This window comes from Aquila chrysaetos, chromosome 11, assembly GCF_900496995.4.
Source record: "Aquila chrysaetos chrysaetos chromosome 11, bAquChr1.4, whole genome shotgun sequence".
In the NCBI taxonomy this organism is placed as follows: domain Eukaryota; kingdom Metazoa; phylum Chordata; class Aves; order Accipitriformes; family Accipitridae; genus Aquila; species Aquila chrysaetos.
Genome location: NC_044014.1, coordinates 41,192,228 through 41,210,247, shown reverse-complemented (window position 1 = coordinate 41,210,247; position 18,020 = coordinate 41,192,228). Strand labels below are relative to the sequence as shown.

Genomic DNA, 18,020 nt, shown 5'->3' with positions numbered 1-18,020 from the left:
CAGGAAGTGCAGAAGTAAAGCAGTAAGGAGCCACTTTTTGGAATTAGTTGCTTCATTGTATCAGCCAACACCTGGTAATGTGGAGAACGACTGGATTATACGGATTATACAGTTACCAGCTCTTGGTAAGGCTGAAAGTTCACAGAAACAATAGGGGGACAGTTCCTATAAAATTGCGCAAATGATGCATGAGTTGTCAGAGGTGTCTTGCTCCATATTACATCGTCAATTCTTCTACTCTAAAAATTAGGCAAAATAATTATTAAGGAAGCTTCTCTATTTGATATTTGTATGTAACTGTTGGTAACTGTTGCCAGTGCTCAGAGTTATGTATCACTTAAAAGAATTGCTTAAGAGACCAAGTAATTAAGAGATTTTAATTCATATACTGTGAATGCTCACAGTTGTCTTACTAATTTGTTTGTATATACTTGTTCAAACTTACAGTCTATGGCAGTAAAGTTGTCTTTTGGTACTATGAGTTTATGCAGTACTAATAGAGCTTCTGTTTGTTCTGTTAGTAAGGATAATAAATGTTTATTAATAAATAAAATCACAACATTATTTTTACTTTAGATTTTAGAGAGTCTAATGGAATGTATGGGGTTTTTGTCTTTCTGCAGGTAAGCAAAATAAGGCACAAAGAGGTAACTTGGACCTGTGGAGCATCACAGAACAGGTCACTAGAGCAGAGCTAGCAATACTGTCGAGTCCTTTTCCTTATCAAGCAAGTAGGCCAGCTAGGTGAGTACGTATCGCTGTCAGATGCCACAAAGACATAGTAATTATGCTCATAGAACACGACTTCAGTCCATCAAAACATTCTGTTACAATTTTTCCATGATCTGCTGGCCTGTCAAATAGTATTTTAGTTGTTAGATTTATGCTGGATTGAAGAAAGGTGAAAAAACTAGGCAATGCTGAATGAATTAAAATGGCTGGTTTTGACCATAATCTAATGATATGAAGCAGAAAGATTGACTGCTAAAGTAGATTATTCAAATATCTGCAAAAGGCTTTAAACAATGTCTGCCCCTCTTAAGGTTCTTTATGACAAATAATATGCCATTTGTGTACCATGAATCCTTGGAAAAGAAGTTCTGGCTCTCAAAATCTCCTAAACGGGCCAACCCAATTTTGATTTAGCAACAATAATTTATCTTACTCTGTCTACTGCCAGAGTAGATGAAATATACATACTAACAGCACTTACATTACAGCAGCCACATACGGTGATGTTACTTATTAACTTGTCAGTATAATCTAAGGAAACAGATGAAGCTGATCTGCTGTGAACGTTATTTCTTTGTATCTCCCTGCACTTCCTGAAAGTAAATAAATCTTGAATTGTGCAAATGCCCTGCTGGCTGTATAGTATATATGGCCTTCATATAATTGATGAACAGACAGATTCTATTGTATTCATTTTCGTGGTTATATTAACATGAAATTTCCTATATTTGGCATTACTCCATATACATTCTTTTTTTCTCTCCCACAGTAATTTTCCAGGAAGGAAACTTCTCTTCCACTTCTAATTAATCAAATATTCTTGGCTTTTGAGACTTTAAAATTTTGTTTATTATCAGGAATAACTCTATTTTATTTTTTTAATTCAAGCAGTTTGTATGCTGGTGGTCTCCCACTTTTTCAAAACATTCTGTGTTTGCTGAATGACCATCGACAGACATAAAATCTGCATTGACATTGCTAAAATAATGTCAATAGACACAATACAGGATTACAGAGTTTGGCTTGTGGAAAATCAGTTTGTATACTCTTTCACTGTCTGCATTATGATTCTTAATGAGAACTATATGGGGCTGCTAGTAAACACTTCCCATTTGTAGGCAACTTACACTGCCACACTTTTTTCTGTGTATGAGTTATTATTTATGTATATAAAATTAAATAAATAATGTTCACAAACTTACTTTGGAAACTTGACCCATTTGACCATGGGAGGAGGCAGTTACAGAACCCTCATACACAGTCATTGCCTACTCTTGTCTTTCAGTACCAAGCATAGTTAAACTGTTAGAATAACCAGCCAGAAAAGAGGCAAATCATCCTACATTTGCAATGTTTGAGTCAAGGTTGTATCCCTTTAATAAAGATATGCTATGGCTTATGTAGAAGCTTACAGGTGTAATGGAGAAATTGTTATGGAAGGTTCTGTGACCCATATTACACGGGAGTTCCTCCCAGCCTCAGAATGAATGAATCTTTTCTGTTAGACCTGGCATATCGGAAATGGTAACAGGTGATGGCAAGGTGAGTTTAAATAAAGCTGTTGCCAACAGGCTGTTAAAAACCCCCAACTTTTTTGGTTTTTCCAGTCTGAATATCTCTCTTTTGGGAGCACTGAAATTCATGATCACCCAAGGGGAACTGATACTCTTTAGAAGCGGTGTGTGAGGAGAAGGGAAGACAAAGAAAGAGAATTATTTTTGTTCATGCCCCTCAAGATCAGAATCTTATAATTTAGCAGTCATAGTAAAATAAAGGAAGAAAAAATCCATGGAGCTCTCCGACAGTACTTTTACCAATGAGACTCTCACGACAGTAAAACATAAGAGAGCTAGAACCTTAGGAAAAAGAAAGGACTGTTTGAAAACAAATCGCTGACATTCTGGGCAAAAAAGGATCCTGAGTTACAATATCCTAGGAGAGTTGATATAAACAAAATTGGAGAAAAGAAGAGGATGGTAGGTGAATGCCTGCTCCCACACCTAGCAGACCTTGAGAAACATGCCTAGGTGTTCTAGTGTAGCAGAGAGAATTTGTTCATCCAGCTTTTAGCTCTGCAAGTTCCTTTAGGGTAATATGAATAGAAGTGATAGCCCAATTTTATCAGAATGGAAAAGACCAAAGGGTGACAATTTTAGGACGATAATATAAAGACCAATGTTTATTTAATATTAACTTCATTTTACTGCAGGTTTGCACAGTCAGTGCAGTAGTTTACCCAGTATATTCCCTACATGGCACTCATGTTTCAACTTTAACTCTTCCTGGGGGAATGGAGCTTATTGATGGCAAGCTTCCAATGGTGTAAACAAATCACACAGAAACAGCATTTGTTACACATTCAGGAAATACAGCACGTGGTATTACAGCATAATGTAAAAGGAGATAATAATAACAACTGAAAACTGCCCATCGGAATTTACTCCAGAGGTTTAATGGAGGATAAATGTTTTGTATCACAGAGATCTGGCTCCCATTTTGCTGCCAGTTTATGTATCCAGCAATTCAGCTATGGGTAAGAGTGAGTTTGTTGGGGTGGAGAAAGGGAGAGTAATTTGAGTTTTAAAAAATACTTTATGTAGCTTAAGATATGTTGTTAGAGCAAACTCACTTCAAATAGATTTACAATCTGACAATAATCTCCCACAGCAGGAACCTAATTTCAGGAATATGTTGAGGAATTTTTATTGTACTCCTTGAGGAGAATTAACACACATTTGTGCTTAAATATAGTAAAAAAAAAAAAAAAAAAAAAAAAAAAAAAGGCATTGGACAGAGTCCTACTGTCGTAAGTGAGTGGTTCTACAAGGAGTCTGCAAAGATGCATGACAAGCTGATTCCTTATATACACTTGTGTTGGCATCAGTCCCATGAACGTTGGCATGGGGTGCCTCAGCCCAGTGTTGGGTCCATCCCCAGGGTCAGCTCTGCTGCCCAAAGGTGGCCCCTGAGCATTGGCATTCCAGCATTTCTACAAGACAATGCTGTGGCTATTTCCTACCCGATCAGCGAGGGAAACTTCACACCCTTACAGGGAGTTCTTCCCTCTCTGGCATTCCAGCTTCCAGACAGTTCAACCCCTTCTGCAGTTGGGCCTTTTTGCCCTCCATGCCAGATCATTTCTTTAGTCACAAATTACCACTGCTGAGCAGTTACAATTTGAATTTCCCCTTCAAATACTTCAGCAGTGACACTAAGCCCATATCTATATAAAGTCTCTTTAAATAACTTAAGTGAAAAAGGAAAAAGAAGTAAAGCTAATAAGTTGAACCCAAAGATAACCATCTAGCTCGGGATTTGGGACTTATGGATGCATGCGCTTTCTATAATTGGTAACATTTACACTTTTTGTTAATATTAATTTCATTTTTATTGTGATGTTTAAGTTACCTCTGGATGCATGCATCCATGGTGTCTTGGGGAGGAAGAAAATTTGTTCAATTTTACTTCTAGTGCCTTTCATCAGGCTGCTTTTATTTGAATCTGCTTTTGCTCTGTATTTTATGCTTATAGCAAGGCACTTGTGAATCTTCATATTTCTGGGAAGACCTTGTTTGCCTTTACAGCTGTGGAGTGTGACCTAGTTGTATATCAGAATCTTAAGTCTGTCTGCTGGAAGCCTGTTTGCCAATGTTAAGGAGTTGTCTTTCTGAGAAGCTAACGGTGAAACATATGGGATCTCCAAACTCAGAATGACATCACTGATTATTCCTGAAAACTAAGTCAGTTTCCTAGAAATTGGGACAACAGGGGTCAACGAAAAGAAGGAGAAATAGGGATTATCAGTTGCATATCTGAAAATTAAAACATCTGTCTTCCTTGTGATCTATCTCCTCAGATCTTGGAAACTACTTTTTCCTTTTCTTTCTGCTCATTTCCAACATAATGGATTTCCTTGAAATCAGCCATGTCTTGTCTTCTCTTCCTCTTCATGATTAACTATGGCATTTTCAATAATAGCCCGTGGAGCTGCTTTCAAATCAGTACAGAGCTGGTAGTAACATCTGCAACACGAGGAGAAAAAAATGGCAGCACTAGCGAGACCTCTGCTGTACTACCCTGTGTAACTCTGTATGTGATACCAGTAGTGACAAAGAGTATGCTTCTGAGCTGCCAAGTCAGTTGCAGCTTTTAAGGGCTAAATATTTAACTACTAATAGCAACACAAGACTGCAGGTTTCCATTCAGTAGTGTAATATGCACAAATGCATTGTGGTTGTGGTGGGTTGACCCTGGATGGGTGCCAGGTGCCCACCAAAACCGCTCTATTACTCCCACTCCTCAGCTGGACAGGGGGGGAGAAAATATAACAAAAGGCTCGTGGGTCAAGATAAGGACAGTTTAATAAAGTGAAAGCAAAGGTCACGCACGAAAGCAAAGAAAAACAAATGATGTTGTTCTCTACTTCCCATCAGGAGGCAATGTCTAGCCACTTCCTGGGAAGCAGGGCTTCAGTACATGTAGTGGTTGCTCCGGAAGACAAAATTGCCCCTGCTTCCATCTCCCTTTACTTAGCTTTTATATCTGAGCTGACGTCATATGGTATGGAATATCTGTTTGGTTAGTTTAGGTCAGCTGTCCTGGTTATGTCCCCTCCCAAGGTCTTGCCCAGCCCCAGCCTGCCGTTGAGGTGGGGCAAAAATGTTGGAGAGACAGCCTTGATGCTGTGCCAGCACTGCTCAGCAGTAGCCAAAACACTGGTGTGTTATCAACACTTTTCTAGCTACTGATGCACAGCACTACGAGGGCTGCTATGGGGACAATTACCTCCATCTCAGCCAGACCCAATACAGTGGTCAAAAACCAGTATGAAGCTCCTTTTTAAGGAGGTTTACAGCTACAGATTAAAGCTTTCCAGGTGTCATGGGCTAATCCTGGTACACAGCTAAGTGCCACACAGCCACTCACTCACTCACCCTCAGTGTGGTGGAGGAGAGAATTGGAAGGGCAAAAGTGAGAAAATGTGGGCGTTGAGATAAAGACAGTTTAATAGATAAAGCCAGCAAAGCAAAACAAGGAATTCGTTCACCACTTCCCATCAGCAGGCAGGTGTTCAGCCATCTCCAGGAAAGCAGGGCTCCATCACACATAACAGTTACTTAGGAAGACAAACGCCATCACTCTGAACGTCCCCCCCTTCCTCCTTCTTCCCCCAGCTTTTATTGCTGAGCATGACATCATATGGTCTGGGATATCCCTTTGGCCAGTTGGGATCAGCTGTCCCAGCTGTGTCCCCTCCCAACTCCTTGTGCACCCCCAGCCTACTCACTGGTGGGGTGCAGTGAGAAGCAGAAAAGGCCTTGACTCTGTGTAAGAACTGCTCAGCAATAACTAAAACTTGTTTTACCAACATTGTTTTCATCACAGATCCAAAACATAACACCATACAAGCTGCTATGAAGACAATGAACTCTATCCCAGCCAAAACCAGTATACCAGGAAAGAAGGGACAAGAGTTAGTCTGAGTTATCTATTTAGAGGAAACATGCAGCAGGAAATTTTACTCACCAAATCCATCAGTTTCTCTTTGGATATGCTTGTTGAAATAGCAGCACAATGCATTGTCTATGTGCAGCTCCCAAATCAGTGCAGAAGACAAATAGAACTGGGATTACTTGGGGTTTCAAGCCATTCTCATATTTTCCTACATCTTCTTTCTCCTCATAAATCCCTGACTCCTCTTTGTTGAAAGGGCATTCCTTCAGACTGTATTGTTTTAGTACTGACACACCATGTGCTGTGCTGGCTGCAGGAGGGGGTTGTCAGAAAATTCTTCCTGTAATTATCAGAAAGACTAGCAACCTCAGAGTAAGTCCTCTGAAATAATTTCTTTTTTTAATGAACATTACGTATTACCAGCCTGTGCCTGCTTGCATGTTCTGATAAAACATGGCATCTTGAGGCTTTGTCTGTTAAAGTTTTGATAGCAATTACTGTCTCTGAGGGTATACAGGTTTTTTCTTCAGCTATCCTAACTTTATTAATGTCAGCTTTTGTCACAGAAAGAAGCTGAGCAGTGTAGATCTTCTATTCTCATCTACTGACTAAACTCTTTACCATCTCCTACTACTTCCCACTTCATTTGGCCACCAATTTTATTTTTTTTTAACTACTAGATACCCACAAGCCTCATTCCAGCAGGAATAAAAGGCCCCCATTATCAGACAATTCAACATACAGACTTCAAAGTAGGCATAGCTCTGAAATCACAGCAAGATCCACAGCTCCTGCTTTGAAAGGATACTTTTACCTTCAAATTTCAGGCCTCATTTCAGGTAGAACACTGCCCCCCTTGAGGGGAAGAACCCATTTTGTTCCCAAGTGCTTAAATCACTGCACTCTGCAGAGCATCCTGTACCTGTGTTGAGACTATTAGGAATATTCCAAGACACTCCCAGGGAAGAATCCTCCCTACAGCCTTGCTTTCTTGCAAAACATTCTGTTTCTCTGCCCTAGCCCCTTCTTAGCATATGCTCCAGAAGTTTTCCAGGAGTAAATAATGGTCTGCTGTCATCAGTCCTCAGCACCAAATACCTCCACAGTGAGACAGCTCTGCCAGACAGCTGAAAGCTGTTAATCCTACACACAGATCCACCACCCATAATTCCAGTCACATGTCTTTTCAAGGATAGACTCACAGATGTAAATCCTAACGGCAGTCTATAAATTCTGCAAGACAGGCTTTTAATATCCTAGTCTATGGCTATAGTTTTTAATTCTTGACAATACCTCAATCTATTCTTACTTCCCCATCCCCTTTCTAAGGCAATGTGCTGGTTTTGGCTGGGATAGTTAGTTTTCTTCATAGTAGCCAGTGAGTGGCTTTGTGGTACTTAGTTGCCGGCTGGGGTCAAAACACAACAGACACCATCACAGAATATTGAAATCCTATCATCGTTTTATCCAGGTGCTCTAAAATTGATCCCCCGTACACTTTGATGCAAATGAGTTTTTCAGAAACTTCTTTCCAGTTACAAGAATGAAGGCTAGAAAATGTTTTGAATTTTTTTAATCAAAAACTTCTCATTTGGAATGGTGCCTCTGTGGGCAGTAATTCCATTGAAGAAGGAAGTAGTTTTCATTTCTCAGGCTGGAGGACATATACATCTATATCTGCATCAGACCATTGTGTTAGTTCTCAGCTGGTAAGAACCAGTATCAATCAGTTCAATGCCCTGCTTTTCATTTTTCCTGTAGCCCATTTATAAAGATTTTGCTTCCTGTTGACAGACACCTTGGATATTAGGTTCATAGGACCTTCTTTACGTGGACAATTGCTTTATAACAAAGCATTGTTTCTGCCTTAGTGGTGAACTCAGTATAATTTTAGGTGAAGTAAGATCATTGGACCTCTGCATAAATACACTAAAATTATACTGTACTCTTACCTTAGCATCTGTAACACCTCTCAGTGTCATTTCCAGGCCTTCCTGAAACTCATCAGCTAATTTTACTACCAAGCACAATTAAAACTTCTGGATTTGCTGGGAAGTAGCATTCAACACACATACTAGATGCTAGAGGAGGTGCTTGCTAGCATCCCCAGTTGATCTCCTGACAGAATATTCATACTCACGTTTCAGGCTTGTGTCCTGCATTAGCCTCCAATGGTGGAAAATTCCAGATGTTGTCTACAAAGGATGTCTTTTCTTTTTCATCTTCTATCCAAACTGAAATCTCAGAAATATTGCTTGTAGGGTAGAACACATTGTGTGTAGGCCAGAATACCTTGTGCAGAGCCCAGCTGCATCTTGAAGACCTCCTCATAGGTTTGGGAGTGGCTGCTGTTAGGTGCCTCTGCAGCTGCCTTTTCTCCAGGCAGAACAAGCCCACTTGCCTTGGCCTTTTCTCACAGGGCAAGTGCTCCGGCCCCTGACCATCTTGGTGAGCATCCACCAAACTCACCCAGCTGATCTAGTCTTTCATTTACTGTGGAGCCCACAAGTGGGGTTCCCATGTTTATTACGGCTCAGTGACTACAGACTAAATGAGCTTTGATCAGAAGTATGGTTTTGTTTTTGTTTTTCCAATCACACCAATACTGGAAACTTAAGTTTGGGATCTGCACACCTGCAGAAACTGCAGTTAAGATATTTTGCTCTGAATGCTTCAAAATGAAAGATTCCTCAATCAAGATTATATCTCTAGAAGTTGTACAAGATGGAAACATATGACATAGCCTGCCATGCTCACATCAGCCCTCACAGAAAAGCACCAATTTACTCCTTCTGTCAAAACATAAAGATATCAGTTAGAATTATCTGTGTGAAAAGTCTTAGGGAACAAAGTCTTGGGCAAATAATTCAATTTATTTCTGTGAATATTCATTTTTAAACTAATTAATGTTGAGTGCTTTGAAATAATTCTGTATTTACTATTCATGTCTATCTGGGGAATCAATTTCTCTCATGTGAATTCTCACAAGTAGCCTGAGCAGGATCCAGCTGTGAACTACAAAATGTGTATATCAAAATTCCCACTGCTCTTGTTATCTAAACTATGCAGCAAGGAACAGAATACCATTTAATTTCACAAATGATTGTAAAGAACCTGTTTGTCAAGATGATTTCTGAATTTCTTAAGCAAATTAATCCTGATTAATAAATCTATTCAATAATTTTTCACTATGTGTGATTTTAATCACATTTATGAAAGTGTTCCTTTCAAATTCTAACATTTCCAGTAAGAATTCTGAATATGCCAAGAAAATCTTACTGCTAAGGCCATGGACTAGAACTTTGACCTCAGTCTTCCCTGTGTAGAATTGGTCTTACCACTATGAGCTTTGTTGTAGGCTTCAGGTCAGGGCCAATCTTTTATTCTGTGTTCGTAAAGTGCATAGCACAATACCTCCATCTTCTACATAATTCTTGTTATAACTTAAGAAAAAAAACCCCATATTAAACAACAAGAACATACTAAAAAATGAATAAACTGTTTTTCCAGAACTGGTAAAAACAATGTAGTTTATAGTAGATGCTTTTCCAAAGCATCTTCAACATTTGAGAATGGCAAGTCCTATTAAAAAGTCAATGGGAATTTAGATTACCAAACTTCTCAGAATTTAAAAAAAATCCTTTAATATATACTTAGAGTTATTGTATAATTTTAATGGAATAATAATTTTATAATTATTGCGTATCTGAGCAGTGTTATGCTTAACCACTATGTTCATTAGCAAGGACTTTGCTTAGTGAAGAAAACTTCTGATCTGTTCCACTGCAATATTCCTTCCCTTCTCTTCAAAACAGAAAACTCTTTGGTACATTACATACAGAAGTTCAGCAAGAAATTAGATACTTATGAAGTGCCATGAGGAGTGCAGGGATTTTATACACCATTATATAAAACAGGATTAATAATTTTAAGGAAATTACCTACAATTAAGAAAAAATACAAAAAGCATGCTTGAGATCAATTGTTAAAGAAAACAGCCTCAACAAAAAGGATGATTTTTTTTGTTCAGGAAGCTGCTACTTAGAGTAAAACACTGTGCTTCTAAAATTCAAAATTAAATTAATGCTTTCTGCATGTTCACTGTAGCAGTAAATTACAAAATTCATTATAATTTATAGTTAAGAAAGCAATTTGCTTTTGAAGTATGGTAGAAAAGAGGAATTGATAATGAAAATAATGTGTTCATACAACTGTATATGCACAACACAGGGATAACATTTTAGAGCAAGTCCATCAGTACAGAGCAAGACTTTTATGTGTTAAAAAACATGGGTTTAAGGCCAGATATTGTAGTTGTTCTCTGCATGTCTCAGAAATTCTAATCTTTTTAGGCGCTCTTCTGTTGTCTCATCTCATCACACCAGCTCTGGGTGCGTACAACTTGCTACAGTCATCTCACAGAGCAGTGTTTTGTGACAAATAAAAATTTCATGTAACTTCTTTTTGCTATTTTATGCCTATATGGAGTTTAGGAACTGTAGCTCAAACAGAGCTGAAGCAAGGAATGGGCTGATAGAAACCTTACGGAATTCAGCATGAGCAAATGCAGAGACCTAATAACTCACGGAAGTTCAGCAGAAGGCCATGAGGATGGTCAGGGGGTGGAGCACTTGCTCTGTGAGGTTCGTTCTGCCTGGAGAAGAGGTGGCTTCAGGGGCACCTAAGAGCAGCCCCTCCAATACAAGGTCCCGAAGAAGGGGGAGCCAGGCTCTGCACAGTGGCACATGGTGGGAGGGTGAGAGACAACAGCAGTAAGCTGGAAGAAGAGAGGTTCAGCCTGGCTACAAGGAAAACATTTACCCCCAGGAGGACAGCCCAGCAGCGGATCAGGTTGCCCAGAGAGGTGGTGCAGTCTCCCTTCTGGGAGGTTTCCAAGACAGGACTGGATATTGCCCTGAGCAACTGGGCTGACCTCACAGCTGACCCTGCTTTGAGCAGGAGGTTGGACTGGAGCCCTCTTGAGGTCCTTTCCAACCTGAGGTACCCTGTGATCCCAAGTCATTGGTAGTTTCTAAACTCAAGAGACATGTTATGGTTTTGCTGAAGCTGTGGAATTACTTTCAAACTTCTAGTGCACCAGAAATCTGTGTAAATCACTATGATGCTATTGGTAATACCAGTATCAAAATACAGATAAATCTTTTAGAATATTTAGCGGAGTTCTTCCTCTTTCCATCTATCCCCTTCTAAATGTCTCTTACATTTTTATACAAACCTGTTTATTCCATAGTTTTACTCTGTGGAGTTTAATACCTCCTTTACTTTACATCAGCATCTAGAGATATATTTTTCATATGCAGAAACTAGGATATGTAAAAAAAGAACAACAAAAAACAATCCTCCAAATGTATTCCATTCTTTTTCTGACTGGTTAAAAGCACAGCAGTAGTAGTTAGCGGGCTGATAAAAAGAGCACCTGGCAATCATTAAGGATTTTTTTTTTTAAGTTAAGTTTTTTTAAGTTTTTTTTTTTGATTAGAGTTTTCATTTAGAGAAGTCTATAATTTACCTCTTCAAAATCAAATCAAAGGGAAATAAACAAACAGTTAAAAACATGCTCTTAAAAACTGATTTTTCATACTTCTAATTTTGCTACAGGCATCTATAAACGGAAAAAAAAATTCAAAGGACTGATGTTTAAATGTAAGTAGACTTGTGGAGGCAGTGTGATAAATAGGCTTGTTGTCTGCGTGTCAGACTGCCTTATGTTACATACTGTAGAAACTGCCTCATACAGCCTTACTGTTTTTTGCTAGAACAGCTTTGTTTCTTTATTGAGCTGTTTTGTGTGCTTATTCATATATGTGCCAGTATTTTTCTGTTTATCATAGACTTGCTATTTAGCTTTCAGTTTGGTAGTTGAATATTCATACAGCTCTTGGTATTTGAGATTACAGATACAGTGTCATGGTAATGCTAAGTACGTGTTTTTGCTTGTACTCATTGCTTTTTTGAAAAATACGTACTTATTCAGCAAAATTCTAAGTTTCAGGGCATCTCAGCTAGATCTCTTAAGAATTTTCACATATTTTACTATTTTTAAACTTATTTTCTGGTGATAATTACTGTTCTCATTCTTTAAATTGAGACTATCCTGGAAAATTTTAGTAGCCATTTGCTGATCATGTTTTTCAACACCAAACATAGCAATTCCAACTTGGTTCCATGAAATTTCACTTGTTTGTTTGTCCTGTGGGAAATCACTGTGTGATATATTACACATATACTCACCGGCTCTTTGATGTCACTATTAATGCGGGTCCTGCATATGCTTTCTCTACCTGTCGTGTTTGATTTGACTGTTCCAAGGTGCCCTTTGTCTATTTGTTTCAGTATTTTCCTTGTCATCATTATTACACCTACAATTTGTGGACTTTTCAAAAACACTGCTGGGATCCCTGAAAGCTCATTTTTACTAAAATTATGAGTAGAGGGCATTGATCTTTTCCCTCCATTTTATAGTGTCATTACTTGTTAGTTTTCTTATTTAGTGGTGGTTGTCTTCAGATCACCCCAGATGCTTAAAGCTATAGCATGTGATGCTTTTGTCAGGGTCATGTACATTTATTGCTTGTTTGAAGTTAGTGGACTTTGAATAATGCAAGTTTGATAATATACCCTTGAGAATGTGCTTCCCAATACCAAATAGTGAGCTACTTTCTTCATCTTGTAGCCCATATGGAGCAAAGGACTACAGAGGTAAATAATGGCATAGCATCCATTATCTAGGAAATATAGTCTAAATTGACATGACAAAAAGTGACTTGACCAAGGCTGTAGACTATATCTATGGCAGAGTGACGCTTGGATCTGCTTCACTGTCTTGGTGGCAGCATTATCTTTTTTTCTCCCAACAGTGTGTGAGATTGTAATCTTAGATTCTTCATATCAGCTGACCTTTTATGTCGTGAATCCCATCTCTACTACCAACCAATTGTATGATGTAAATCAGAGGAGAGGATGAAGCACATTTAGGACAGAGATAGATGGGTAGATTTGTGTATAAAGTGCTTTTTATATGTCTAAGCAAACGCATAAGGTAGTCACATCTCTTCACCAAATGAAGCAAGTACAAAGATAATTTGAGTAAACTGTTAAGCCCCAGGTACTCCTAGTATGACCTAAAACTGGCATGGAATCATGTTTTATGAGATCCTTGCCTATAAAAAAGGTTACAATTACCATGTCTTTGTCAGTGTTTCTATTTAACTGCTAACTGTTTTTTTAAATACTTTCAGAACACATACTCATACCTGCCAAACAAACGCCGCTGTACAACATTGAGGATTATTTCCTCACATTGGCTTGGAAGATTATAACTGTCCATTGCAAAGAAGCAACTCCATTTTTGAGTGTAATTTTTTAGAAGTGCATTTTCTTTAGCTCTGAGATACTGTTGTTAACGTTATCTAATACTGTAAAAAAAAAAAAAAGACAGCATTCCTCTCCATTTTTAAGTGATGGCCAAAATACTGTTAAAAACTGTATTCATAAATTTTTTAAGAAACACACATTATGCTCAGTAGCATCGCAGAAAACTGGCAATGCAGAAAACTGGCAATTCAGAACACCCTTTCCTCTGGAGACTGAGTGTTCTGAACCTACAGTATAAAACAGAAGATCATCTGGGGGTGGGGCAAGGGGAAGACATGAAATCAAGTCACTCAGAGCTCCTCTGGTCAAACAAGTAACCTTCATTCCTGTTTAGTAACCATGAGTGAAAAGCAAAAGTCTTGCAGAAGAATCATAAGCATCTGCTCAACGCAGCTAAAGAGTTTCCTGAGACAAGTGAAGTGTGGACAGACACCGAAGTCAAAAATAGTTTACTAAATGATCTTAGTATTGACTAAAATACCAAGCAGCTTGTCACTGGAAGAGACACTAGAGGAAGGTGTACCTGACTGCAGGTTAGGAGGAATATGGAATGGTTGTAACAGATAAAGGTATTCTATGACTCTATAATTTTAAGTATTTCTTAATCTGAACATTGTCAGTTACTTTATTTTTATATGATTATTTTTAATATATTTCATAGAGTTTTATTTGGGCAGGAAGAGAAAAAGCAGCATGAAAGGGAAGCAAAAAATATGTGTTCATAGTGTTACCTGTATAGGAATGGTGGAGATGCCACACTTCCAGCATGCTCTCTTTCTGTGTAACACAAACTTACACAGAACTGTACCACAGGTAAGACTAGTAGAAACATAGCTAAAGTTTGTATGGTTCCCCAAAGCAGAAACTTCAGAAGTCTTTCAGGACTCCCCTAAGGTGGAGGGTGGAAGATCCTACACCTGTGAGTACCTTTCCAGTGAACTGCTCTGATCCATTGGGCCAACTAGGCCTTGGGGCTGCTCCCTTGTGAGCAGTCCTGGTAAACTGGTGCTGCTAAACCAGGCATTGTCATGCCTGTGCGTGGATATTTGTTAAGCATTGTATTAGGACTTTCAAGTGGAATATTTTAGGTACTTGTGATAAGACGTGTCCCTGCCAGAGCTGAACTGGATGCTGATGAGGGATATGGGGATGCTCTCCCACACAGATTATGTACTAAACACGTACACGTATTCTGATCTGTCACTCAGTATTCCAATTTCCATTTCTTCTTCAGCAGTCTCTGAGGATTTAGTATGTGAGGGTGTTTGGCTAGCAGATGGAGATATCAAACTGGAGGATACAGAGAGCAATATGTGCTTCATGGGAGAAAAACAAATGTATTTAAGAGCTATCCTTTGATTGCAGAGGAGTTTGAGGGCTGCAGGAATAACCTGAGTTCAAGGGTCTAGATGAGTATTTGTAGTGTTTTGCCTAAGGATTGTCTAATCCTATCATCTGTGGTGGTTAAAGACAATAAAGGCAAAGGGGAAAGATGCAACGGCTATTTGCAAGAGATGGTCCTCAGACTGTGACTGGTGTGATGGGGTATGGTCTCATTGCTAACATCCTAATAGAAAGCAAGTTTTATGTAGAATTGGCTACATGTAACAATTGGAAACAGCCTAGAGAACCCTGTGGCCACTAAGGCAGCCAGGCACTAATCCCTTTTCTCATCTAGGTAATTTTGTGGGTCAGTTCTCACTTTTTGTGTGAGTGTAGGTTGTATCAGGTGCTGTTAAGTCTCAGGAACAGCAGTAGAAGTCCTTGAAACCTTTGTATTGTAAATAGGAGTATTTGGGCTTAGGCATGTGTTAATCGTCACTGAAGGTAAATTACCCTGAATTAGCCACAGATACTGTCAGGCAACAGGTAGAAAGTTTGGTCTAAACCCATTCCAGAGCATATTGGTTACTTAAATACCTAAAACTTTTTTTTTTGGGTCAGACTGATATAAAAAACATGCTTTGAGGAAACTATTACTAGGAAATGCACAGATAAGACACATAAAACTTGAGTTTGCCTCCAGTGTTAGTTACCAATAAAGAACTATTCTTTGATTAGGAAGATTTAGTAAATCATTATTAATGCTACATGTTGAAGGTTATATTGGTAATTAATTTGATAAATAGGACATATTTCTTGCCACTTGTTTGCAATGTATTATTAGTAAGCGTAATAATCTTTGACTCCAAACCAACTGAAAATCATTTTCTGACCATATAAAACAGTAACTACTTAATTATTCTAATCTTATTCTCTTTAATAATGACTTTTATGGAAGGATGCATTTCATCATCTGGCTAGTGGCTCTAAGTAAAGTTTCCTTTTCTTGCATCAGACTTAGAATTAAAGGATTACAAAAATAAATTTTTGTCTTCTTGTAAGCTTTCCATATCATGTGAATTTATTGCAGCAATACATTAACCATTCCTTCATCCAGAATGCAGTAACTCAGCATATCCAATATTTTGCAGTCATGGCAATTTATCCAAACTTTGTTAGATCTGAACATTCAGCAGTTACGTAGATAACATCTGAATACTTTAGGAATCTTTTACTCTTTCTTTATGTGCATTCTGTCCAAGCTATTAGTATTACGTAAATGTAGAAAAAAGTTTATCTAAAAGGTTTTTTTCTTTCCATTCTTGTAGATAATTCCTAGATCTCACATGCATCAAAGTAAAATGGTCAATTATTGTAAAAAATGGAGGATAAAGAGTAAGCAAGGATTATTAAAAAATACCTTCAATGTCAAATATTTAATAAGAATTTTTAGGTGTTGGTCAGTGTTTTTCAAGATCATGCATATTTTACTAAAAAAAAAAAAATCTTGAATTTCAAGTCTACTTTCTTTTAGTATGGATTGTGACCCTGCCCTAATGTGTTGATATTTCCAGTGAAGCAAGCAGATTTCCTGTACTAACTTCATCCTCATAAAGAACATTTTTAGTAAAGGTGATGCTAGGGAACATGCAAATTTGAATTTGGTTGTTCGAGACAAACAAGTATTTTATTTGATTGTGTGGCATTCAAGATCACTGTGGTACATGGTGCAGAGAAGTTGGAGCTGACTGTCAGCACTACAGTTAATAAGCCCTCGCGAGAGGCAGGAGTTGTGAGCACGGACACAGCACATCACTAACATGTTAACACTGTTCTGTGCAGATGTACCAGTCAGCACTAGCCTGACCTCTCTGCACTACTGTGTGCACTGGAGGCATACACTCAGTTTTGATTTGCTTTTTTGAAGTGAATTCCTAGTGGCTTTGGGTTACAAAGAGACTTCAAGAAATAGTGACTGAGACAGGCATCTAAATCTGGAATAACAGCTTGAAGAGCTGTGACCTGCTTATCCTTTTCATTTCAGAGTGGTGCTAGCTCAGACCCACCAGTAACAAAGTCAGTACAATATAGTACCATTCCTTACAAAAAATAACATATGAAAGAATCACATGCTTGCATGATGCTTGATTCCGGAACAATAGAGGCCTCACAATAACCTTACCAGTGACCCACCTCAGACAAATCCTGACTGTGAGGTAAGGTCAGATGGAAGAGAGCTGATTTAACACTCCCATTCAGTCCAGTATCAGCAATGCTCCTGTATCAAGATGTACGGCAAATTTTTCACATCTAAAACGCTCTGTACAAGCATGCAGGAGAATTAACAAAACTGGAGCCAGAGAGACTATGAGCCACTACTATCCAAGAAATTTGTCCAGATAATACCCATAATTGTGGTAGTGCAAAATGCCTGATCTATGCAATACAAGTTTGGCAGAAAAGGTGATAGGCATAGCAGTTAGAGAAGTACTAACAATACAAGCAGGTTAGATTTCAAAGATTAGAAATGTGTGGGCAGGACAGGAATTAGCAAGAATCTTCAGTGATTAAGGCAGCTTTCTCAAGAGATCTTTTCAACCCCTCCAAATGACTTCCTCACCAAAGCAGGCAGAGTGTGTATCTTATGAATTAGCTCAACCAGAAGTTACAGTTTTGATACAGGAATATAGGGTGAAATCCTGTAGATGACTTGTGAAGAAGGTCAGGCTAAGTATCTAGCCATCCATTTCTGGCAATCAAGTGTCCTGTGTGAAACTATTCATAGCTGTTAAGGTTTGGTTACAGACTAGATCATATCCAGTGAAATTTCAGTAAGCTAAATAGAGTATGGTTATAAACTGTGTTGTAGAAGCTATAGCAGTACAGTATGGCTTGGGACTGAGAATTGTAGAGTTTGATCACTGTAATATAGCTTCTTAATCATAAATACTGTGGGGTTTTTATTGAGTTATTAGAAACAACAATAAAAACCCAAGCTGTTTTAATAGATACACATCATATAAACTGCTGTGAAATTGAGATGGTTATTACTCATTTGCTATAGTTAGAGTAAATTGTGTTGTGATACTTAGCAAACTGCTATACCTACAATTCTG

The 18,020-nt window shown here is 38.3% G+C and overlaps 1 long non-coding RNA gene across 1 annotated transcript in view; it reads left to right on the top strand.

Annotated features, from left to right (window-relative positions):
• LOC115348102 overlaps window positions 1-18,020 on the top strand; it is a 262,022-nt gene that overhangs the window by 175,641 nt on the left and 68,361 nt on the right. The window lies entirely within an intron of this gene.